The sequence below is a fragment of the Gopherus flavomarginatus genome, chromosome 8 (assembly GCF_025201925.1).
Source record: "Gopherus flavomarginatus isolate rGopFla2 chromosome 8, rGopFla2.mat.asm, whole genome shotgun sequence".
In the NCBI taxonomy this organism is placed as follows: domain Eukaryota; kingdom Metazoa; phylum Chordata; order Testudines; family Testudinidae; genus Gopherus; species Gopherus flavomarginatus.
This window is the reverse complement of record NC_066624.1, coordinates 85,620,813-85,631,277: the sequence shown is the minus strand read 5'-3', so window position 1 is coordinate 85,631,277 and position 10,465 is coordinate 85,620,813.

The window sequence follows — 10,465 nt, the reverse complement described above, 5'->3', positions numbered from 1 at the left end:
CATACCATTATTTCAGTGTCTTTGTGTTGAATCCAGGGCTTGATTTGGATCCATCTTTAAACAGATAAAACCAACCAGAGACCAAGATTTCTAAAAATGGGTGTCTATACTTACCATTCTTGAAATCAGACAACTCATTTAGGGCACCTAATATGAATTTAGAAGCCTGAGGACCTAGGAGCTCCCACTGACTTTAGTAAGAGCCACTGGATACTCAATATTTTGACGATCAGGACACTTATGTGTTTAAATATGAACTTGGAAGCTTAACTTTAAATGCTTCTTTTAAAAAATCTTGGCTAGAATACATTACCTCCCCTATTTGTAAACTGCTATATCAGTCTTTAGCTATGGCTATACATAGGCTCTGAGTGTACCTTTGTCACTTTTGCTTCCTTGCTTTCAGATGCATTGGGTGGATTGTGGTGGTATATCAGGACATTTAGTTTCTGATAAACAATCAAATGAGTTACTAGGCAACCATAATGAATGGTAAGTGGTTCAATTTAGAAAATCTTAGCTTGTTTACAGCATTGTTCAGTTTAGGCTAGCTTGTTCTGTTATTTAGGTATATGTGGAGACAGGAATAACAAACTAACAACAAGCAAAGTATATGAGCGTAGTTGGGCACTTTATTATTATTGATTGATTGTTTGTATTCATAGGGTATGCAATATTCAGGCCTTATTTTGTTAACAAACACGACTTTTATTGTCCTGAAAGCAGCAATATTTAGAACTATGACCTTAGGGAAAATAAATGTCAGGAAAGTGATTTGTAGCTCACTGAAGTTTCTGCAGAGGATACATACAAAGAAGCATTTTTTAGATGTAAACGTTTGTGCTTTTGTGATGTGGTGTACAAACCCCACTATGGACAACAAGAGCTTATGGAGCTGCTGCGGGCTCAGCCAATCCACAGGCTGAAGGAGAGTTAAAAAGAGGGAGCAGAAACAGCTCACTTGTGAGTAGGCCAGGGAAGAGAACAGACTTTCAACCCTCAGCTTCTGAGGAAAGACAGGATCTTTACTGGTAACAACTGCCTGGATGTCCCACCCTGACGGAAGGGAGGGCCTGATTCTGATACCTCGTGAGAGGGGAGGCATTTCCTTCTCACCTACTAACCCATTTTGAGTTAATTCACCTTGCTTTTTGCTTATGGACTACTCTGGAAAGGGAGAGAGTTAGAAGTGTCCTGACTAGAGTGCCCAGTCACAGGAAGAGACAGGCTACTGCAGAGATGGATCAGACAGTGACTGCAGACCCTAGGAGGGAGAGAGAGCTGCCATGCCTGGCTCTGAGGAGGTGCCAAGTGGTGAATGTGACACTACACCCCATATTTATCATAATGATATTATTATGATACAGTTATGGCATAATTATGATGCATTTTTTACAAGATGGTCATGTAAGATGGCATTGGAAAACTTATGGTTTGCTGAATATTATTATCCTACTTGTGTGCATGTATCATTTTTGTATCTGAAGTTATGAATATTGACTATATATCTGTATTTCAAATGTGCTTACTCTGGAAAACAGAGTCTAGCCTTTCAGGTACAACAATGATGAAGCTAGACAGTGCTAATGGCTCATCAACAAAGACAATGGGTTGTGGAAAAGCTTTGGCTTTCTGTAAATATTTTGGTCAGCTTGTAAGTAATGGCTGCTATGACTCAGAAAGGGCATGTGACCAGACCACATGATACTGAACTCCATTTTGGGTACCTGAATATTTGCACAAACTGGGCTGGGAACTGTTTTTGAAACAAAGGGTTCCTGCCATATGTTAAGCTATATAAGTTGGGGTGTCACACCATCTAGTGGCCTCACTCCCCAGACAAGGACACTTCTGGAAACATCTGAGAAACAAAGACTGAACTGGGGGAAGTTCTGGTCCCAGGTTGAAAGGATTCTGAGCTGACTGCTTCTATCATCAGCCAGGGTGAAAAATTGCTAATTTATATCCAATCTTTCTAGTATTTTAGACTTAGTTTGTGGTTTTGTTTATTTACTAGGTAATCTGCTTTGATCTGTTTGCTATCATTTATAATCACTTAAAATCTATCATTCTGTAGTTAATAAACTTGCTTTTTGTTTTATGTAAACCAATGTGTCTTTGAGTGAAGTGACCAAGATTTTGGCAATTTTCATTTATATACAGGAAGTTTGATGCAAATGTGAATAAAAAGAGAGTATACTGATGACAGTGAGGAAAAACTGCTTCCCAAAGTGAAAACTCATCTTGTAATAGGTACAGGGAAATCACAATGATTGGGAGTTGGATTTTCAGAAGCTCCTAAACAAATTTCAGTGGGACTTGTGGTCCTGAGTCCCTGAAATGCTTTTAAAAATTCCCATCCTACATCAACCTTTTATTTGAGGTATTGAGAGAACACTCAGGAGGACACAGAAATGTACTTTCTTCAATTATTTGTCTTATTTTATAAAAAAATCACTAGTTCCCAATGCAACTGCACTTCATTGTAGAAAATATTTAAAATACATTTAAATTCTCTATATTTGATGGTTAAGATTGTCATTGTAGTATGCTATCAGGAAAATAAACTATTTTGGGGCAAATTCTGCCTTCATAAAATAACCGTATTGGGGCAGTAAGGAAAATAATGTGTAAGCGGGGGCGGGAGGGGGGGGGGAGTTTGAGGACAGGTTTTTTTGCCAAAATGACTCTGACCATTTTCACTAATACCAATTACTCTACAGTTAAAAATATTCTATAGAAAAATCAGTTCAACAGAACTTTTTATGCAGTTAAGTCTATACACACAGTAAATTGGGCCTGATTCTCCTCTTTTACCCTGGTATAAATCAGGAATAGCTCCATGAAAGTAAAGCTGTGCAGATCCCAGGAGAACTGGGCCCATTGTTTTGTTATGGTTCTCCTTAATCAAGTAAGGAAAGTTATTGCCAGAGTATAAGCTGTCAATACGGGCATTACAGTTTTCCAGATACTTCTCAATCCTTGGTATGTGAGCTAATTTTGATCCCATTGAAATTTTCCTCACATTTAGGCAGTTTATTTATAGAACTACCTTCCACTTGTGTGGTGATTGTACCTCTATGACATTGTGGTGCTAGAATGCTTCCTGCTCCGTTCAAGGTACATTAGCCACAATGGCAAGAGGAAAGGCTGCAAACCAATACTACTTGTTTGCTCCAAGTCAGGCTCTGTCCAAAAAATCTTTCAGTACTCAGAAACCTGCACAACAAGTGCTCCTTTCTGTCCAGTAGCTATACCATAGGTAGGGTTACCATATTTCCCAAAGGAAAATGGTTACCATATTTCCCAAGCCCTCCTCCCCCTCCGCTCAGTGCTGGCCCTCCTCCAGTGCCCCCTCCCTTGCACAGGGCTGGCCCGAGCTGCTTGCTTGAGCCCTACACTTCGCCCCTGCAAGGCTGGGGTTATTGGTCGCTGGAACCTTGCTTGCCCCCATGTATGAGCCCTGCTTTCCTCCACCACAAGGGGCTGGCATCACTGCTCACCCCCCCACCTGATGTTCCTCTGCACCCCACCCCACTTTTTTGACAAAAGTGGGCATTTGTCCCATTTGCTTTGCCAACTTGATCAAGTCGGCAAGAGCAAACAGGACAAACGACCACTTTTGCCAAAAAAGTTGGGATGGCCAGGACAGGGCTTAATAAGGGGACTGTCCCAGCCAAATCAAGATGTATGGTCACCCTAGCCATAGGCCTAAATATAAGTCATTCATAGACTTTGAACCTAAATGTTATTTCCTTGGAATTTACTGCCTAAAAACAGGATGGTTCCCCCAGTAAGGGATGCACTCTGTAGTTTAGTGAGTACCCAGGGAAGTTCCTAGGATTGGCAGAAACCCCCTGTAATGGGGCCAAGTGTCCCCCCCTCCAAGTGGGAGAGCGAGGGACCATTATATGCCCCTTGGAGGGCGGAGCCCAGCCCCCCTAGCCGGAAGTACCAGGGTGTGGCCAGAAGTAGAAAAGGCCGGCCCTGAAACACAGTTGCAGGGGAGCCTGTGGAGGAAAAAGATTCTCTGCTGGTTTGGCTGTGTCCCCAAGAGGAACCCTTGCTGAGTGGTCCCTCATCCACAGGTGCTGACGAGAATGGGCCTGGAGTGCCTGCTGCCCTCTACCCCGAGGAGCTGGAAGAGGACTGGAGGCTAGAGGTACCGAGCTCTGGGGTGGCAGGAAGTAGCCCAGAGGCAGTCACGGAGAAGCCAGATGCCGAGCCTGGTGTGGCTCAATTGGTGTGTTGTGGCTGAATCCCCGCCGATGCAGAGGCAGCCAGTCCTGCCCCTGCCAGTGCCCTGGCCTGGGACACAGTGGAGTAGGGTGGGCCTGCGTCCCCCGCCACCCCACCCTGGGGTGGCTGACTCCTTACACTGGGCAGGGAAGTTCTAGCCTTGAGGAAGGAGCCTCCTTTCCCAGCTCACCTGTAGACTGTTCATTTGCTGACTGCCTGAGTCCTGCCCCGGCTAGAGCCAGAATTAAGACTGTTACTTGCTGGCAACCTAAGCCTACTCAAGCTCAGGCCCAGCTCACTGAGACACTGTTTGTTGCCTGAGCTCCGCCTAGGCCAAAGCCAGCCCTGATACACTGGTTTGCTTGCTGGGACCCTGAGCCTACTCAAGCCCAGACCCACTTCACCCGTAGACTGTTTTGTTGACTGGCTGCCTGAGCACCCAGGCAAAAGTCAGCCAAGATAGACTTGTTTGTATGCTGGCTGCCTGAGTTCTGCCCTGGCCAAAGCCGGCCCAGATAGGTTCTGTTTAAGGCTTGACTGCTTGAGCTACCCAGGCTAAATAAAGCCTGACAGGGACTTTATTTGCCCAGCCCTATTGTGGGCTCTTGGTTGTCTCACAGACTCTGGTCCTGGCCTGACAGGACCAGCCTGAGTGGCGTCCCTCTGAGCAGGAGAGCGAGGGACCATTACACCCCGCAAATGAGAGCAAGAATCTGATGTTTTAGTCCTCAGAGGAAAGTCATTAAAAGTATAACACTTCCCAATTGATCTGCATAGCAATCAAAATGTCTACTGTATCTTTACTAGTCTCTCAAAAAATACAATGTAATTATGAAAACATGAGTAACAGTATTACTATAGCACAATTCAACACCTAGTGGATTGGGGATGTAATGAGTCAGATACATTTTGATTTTTGTCTCGGTGGTGGTGATGTTGACTTAAAGATTGGAAAACTTGCCTTTCACCTCTGAACAGAGTTGGGATGGATGACTGTGGGAATGAATTATTTTGGGACACAGTCAGTCTTCTGGTGAATGAATTTTTATCTCATCCACCACTCCAGTATCAGGGCAAAACTGAAGACGAGGCCAAAATGAAATTCCTGGCTCTGGACACAATGAACTTTGGAGAAGCTCAGGCCTGAGCTTTGCAGGCTTTGCTGTATAGCATAGGCCCGCCTCTAATTAAAAGTAGCTCCTCCTGTGTGATATGCTGCTGTAGAACTGCTGCCACGTTCTCTTTGGTGAATGGAAATCTGGCTTAACTGTCAAAGCTGCTGCAGCATATTAGCGTGGATTTGATAAAGGATATTGGGGTGAAACACCAAAACTGATTGTCTGGGGTTAAGTGCAGAAATAAAACTGGACTGTGGATTGCAGTTCCCTCTGTTAAATGAAGTGATCTGCATTGTAATCTACAGACGCATCATCCTGAAGATAGCACTCAAAGGAGGGAAGCAGTGCTGCGCTTTTGCTTTTTGTATGTTAACAAATTGTTTCATAAATTGACTGAGATGTAATTATAAATATGGTTCTCTGGTGCCAGATACCTAATGCTGCCTTGGAGCACTTACTAAAGGAGACAGCCACAAAATTCAAAGATAGACAGAAGAAATTGCCCTATTACAAAGTCAGATGACTGCAAGTATTATTTTTGCGTAAGGCAAAATCCTCCTCTTCCATCTCTGTGTCATGTTCTGGTTGACAGCGTAGGGAGAGCAGAATAGCAGCTAAGAAAAGTGTCCAGGGGACATCCTATGGGGGCAGCACAGGGGATACTGATGAGGACCAGGTTGAAATGTGCTCCAAAAAAGAGCATTTGATGTACCCGGTACTTCCACCTCTGCATCTGCTACCTACCTCAATATTGGAGCTAGGAGGAGGGGTTGGTATCTCACCATGCCCATACACTCATGGAGCTGTAGTAACTGTATACTGTATGGGCACCAGTCTCATTTAGGGCTAATTGCAACCCACTGAAGTCAGTGGAAAGATTCCTGATGACTTCTGTGTGTTTTGGATTAGGTTGCTAGTGAACAAAAAGAGTGTTAGCCCTGGTCTACGCTATGAGTTTTTAGGTCAAATTTAGCAGCATTATATTGATTTAACCCTGCACCCATCCACATGATGAAGCCATTTTTTTCGACTTAAAGGTCTCTTAAAATCAATTTCTATACTCATCCCCCAATTAGGGTATTAGTGCTGAAATAGTGTTGAATTTAGGGTAGCGTGGTCACAATTCGATCGTATTGGCCTCTGGGAGTTATCCGAGAGTGCTCCATTGTGACCGCTCTGGACAGCGCTCTCAACTCGGATGCACTGGCCAGGTAGACAGGAAAAGGACCGCAAACTTTTGAAATTCATTTCTTGTTTGGACAACGTGGCAACCTGCATGTGAGTGCAGATCTCACCAGCAGAGGTGACCATGATGGAGTCCCAGAATCGCAAAAGAGCTCCAGCATGGACTGAACGGGAGGTATGGGATCTGATCGCTGTATGAGGAGATAAATCCGTGCTATCAGAACTCCATTCCAAAAGACGAAATGTCCAAACATTTGAAAAAATCTCCTAGAGCATGAAGGACAGAGGCTATAACAGGGACCCACAGCAATGTTGCATGAAATTTAAGGAGCTGAGGCAAGCCTACCAAAAAAACAGAGAGGCAAACAGCTGCTTCAGGTCAGAGCCCCAGACATGCCACTTCTATGATGAGCTGCATGCCATTCTAGGAGGTGAAGCCACCACTATCCCAACCCTGTGCTTTGACTCCGTCAATGGAGTAGCACGCAACAGGGATGCGGGTTTTGGGGATGAGGAAGATGGTTTCTCTGCTTGCTTGCTGTGAGCTATTTTCTCCAAGAGCCAGGAACTGTTTCTCACCCTGGACCTGGAGCCAGTACCTTCCCAACCCATCAAGGCTGCCTCCCGAACCCGCAAGGCGGAGAAGGAATCTCTGGTGAGTGTACCTTTGTAAATATTATACATAGTTTAAAAGCAGGCGTGTTTAATGATTAATTTGCCCTGGCATTCGCGGCCAGTACAGCTACTGGAAAAATCTGTTAACATGTCTGGGGATGGAGTGGAAATCCTTCAGGGACAGCTCCATAAAGCTCTCCTGGATGTACTCCCAAAGCCTTTGCAAAAGGTATCTGGGGAGGACAGCCTTATTCCATCCTCCATGGTAGGACACTTTACCATGCCAAGCCAGTAGCACGTAATCTGGAATCATTGCCTAACACAGCATATGGTCCCGGTGTTTGCTGGCATTCAAACAACATCTGTTCTTTATCTCTCTGTGTTATCCTTAGGACAGTGATATCATTCACGGTCACCTTGTTGAAATAGGTTGATTTCATTAAAGGGACATTCAGAGATGCCCGTTCCTGCTGGGCTGTTTGATTGTGGCTGAACAGAAATGTTCCCTGCTGCTAGCCATGCAGTGTGGGAAGGGGTGAAGCGATCATCCCAGAGAATTGGATGTGTGTGAGGGGATTGGTTGGGTTTGTGCTGCACATTAACCACAAAACCGCAGCCCCTCCTTTTAAATTGTCAACCCATTTTAAATGGCCAACCCAACAGGTGCTTGGTATGGGAAATGAGGGTGCTGCTGTTTGAAACCATTCCCACATGTTATGAAGGTTAAAGAAGCCAAAATACTGTGTCTTACCATGACTGCCTGCAAGGCAAATTCTATTGCCCAGTCCTATGTGAGTGATCTCTCTCACCAAATGGCATACCCTCAATAAGAGGCAAAATGCGACCTTATACCGAAAGCACGTGTGCTATGTAATGTTAACAGCAAGGTTTATCATGAAAAAGTCTACTCATTGTTCTCTAAAAAGTTCTCTTTTTAACTACCACTCTCCCTTTTTTCCCTTCCACCAGCTGCAAATGTTTCAACGCTCGCTGTATCTTCTCCTTCCCAGAAGCTAGCAAAGATTAGAAGGTGAAACAAACACACTCGCGATGAAATGTTCTCTGAGCTCATGCAGTCCTCCCACACTGAAAGAGCCCAGCAGAATGCATGGAGGCGGACAATGTCAGAGTCCAGGAAAGCACATTATGAATGCAAGGACAGGTGGCAGGCTAAAGATGATAGGTGATATCAGCTTGCTGACAGTAGGCAATGGTGGGGCTACTGGAGGAACAAACTGATATGCTCTGGCATATGGCTGAGGTTCAGGAAAAGCAGCATGAGCACAGACTGCCGCTACAGCCCCTGTGTAACCAACTGCCCTCCTCCTCAAGTTCCATAGCCTCCTCACCCAGATGCCCAAGAATGTGGTGGAGGGGCCTCCGGCCACTCAACCACTCCACCCCAGAGGACTGCCCAAGGAACAGGATGCTGGCATTCAATAAGTTTTAAAGTGCAGTATGGCCTTGTCCTTCCCTTTTCCCCCACCCCACTCAGTGCTTCCCTCCTCCCCGACCCCTCCTGGGCTACCTTGGCAGTTATTCTCCTATTTGTGTGATGAATTAATAAGAATGCATGAATGTGAAGCAACAATGATTTTATTGCCTCTACAAGCGGTGATCGAAGCGGGGAGAGTAAGGTGGTTAGCTTAGAGGGAAGTAGAGTGAACCAGAAGGGGGAGGTTCATCAATGAGAAACAAACAGAACGTTCACACCGTAGCCTGGCCAGTCATGAACTGTTTTTCAAAGCTTCTCTGATGTGCACCATGCCCTCCTGTACTCTAACTGCCCTGGTGTCTGGCTGCACGTAATCAGCGGCCAGGCGATTTGCCTCAACCTCCCACCCCACCATAAATGTCTCCCCCTTACTCTCACAGATATTGTGGAGCGCACAGCAAGCAGTTATAACAATGGGAATATTGGTTTCGCTAAGGTCTATCCGTGTCAGTAAACTGTGCCAGTGCACTTTTAAACGTCCAAATGCACATTCTACCACCATTCTGCACTTGCTCAGCCTATAGTTGAACAGCTCCTGACTACTGTCCAGGCTGCATGTGTATGGCTTCATGAGCCATGGCATTAAGGGGTAGTCTGGGTCCCCAAGGATAACTATAGACATTTCAACATCCCCAACAGTTATTTTCTGGTCTAGGAAGAAAGTCCCTTTCTGCAGCTTTTGAAACAGACCAAAGTTCCTGAAGATGCGAACGTCATGTACCTTTCCTGGCCATCCCATGTTGATGAAACGTTCCTTGTGATCCACCAGTGCTTGCAGCACCATTGAAAAGTACCCCTTTCGTTTATGTACTTGCTGGCTTGGTGCTCCGGTGCCAAGATAGGGATATGGGTTCTGTCTATCACCCCACCACAGTCAGGGAATCCCATTGCAGCAAAGCCATCCACTTTGACCTGCACATTTCCCAGAGTCACTACCCTTGATATCAGCAGCTCTTTGCATTGGCTACTTGGATCACAGCAGCCCCCACAGTAGATTTGCCCACTTCAAATTGATGCCCGACTGACCAGTAGTGTCTGGCGTTGCCATCTTCCAGAGGGTTATCGCCACTTGCTTGTGAACTGTGAGGGCTGCTCTCATCTTGCTATTCTTGTGCTTCAGGGCAGGGGAAAACAAGTCACAAAGTTCCATGAAATGTGAAAGTTTCACAGCCACTGGGAATCATCCCAGACCCGCAACACTATGCGGTCCCACCAGTCTGTGCTTGTTTCCTGGGCCCAGAATCGGCGTTCCACAGCATGAACCTGCCCATTAACACCATGATATCCACATTTCCGGGCCCCGTACTTTGAGAGAAGTCTGTGTCCACGTCCTCATCACTCTCGTCACCACACTGCCGTCGCCTCCTTGCCTGGTTTTGGTTTTGCAGGTTCTGGTTCTGCATATACTACAGGATAATATGCATGGTGTTTACAGTGCTCATAATTGCTGCGGTGATCTGAGCGGGTTCCTTGCTTGCCATGCTATGGCATCTGTGCTGAAAAAAGGCGTGACATGGTTGTCTGCTGTTGTTCTGATGGAGGGAGGGGTGACTGATGACATGGCTTACAGGGAATTAAAATCAACAAAGGGAGTGGGTTTGCATCAAGGAGAAGCACACACAACTGTCATACAGAATGGCCCCCTCAAGACTGAGCTCAACACCCTGGGTTTAGGAGGCCAATGCTCAAACCACTGAGCTGTCCCTCCCCCCACTATTCACAGAGGGAGGAAGGGGGCAGTAAATGAATACAAAACAAATCTGGTCTCTTTCTTGTTTTGATCCACTCCTTCTCTTTTATACATCTTAGGCTG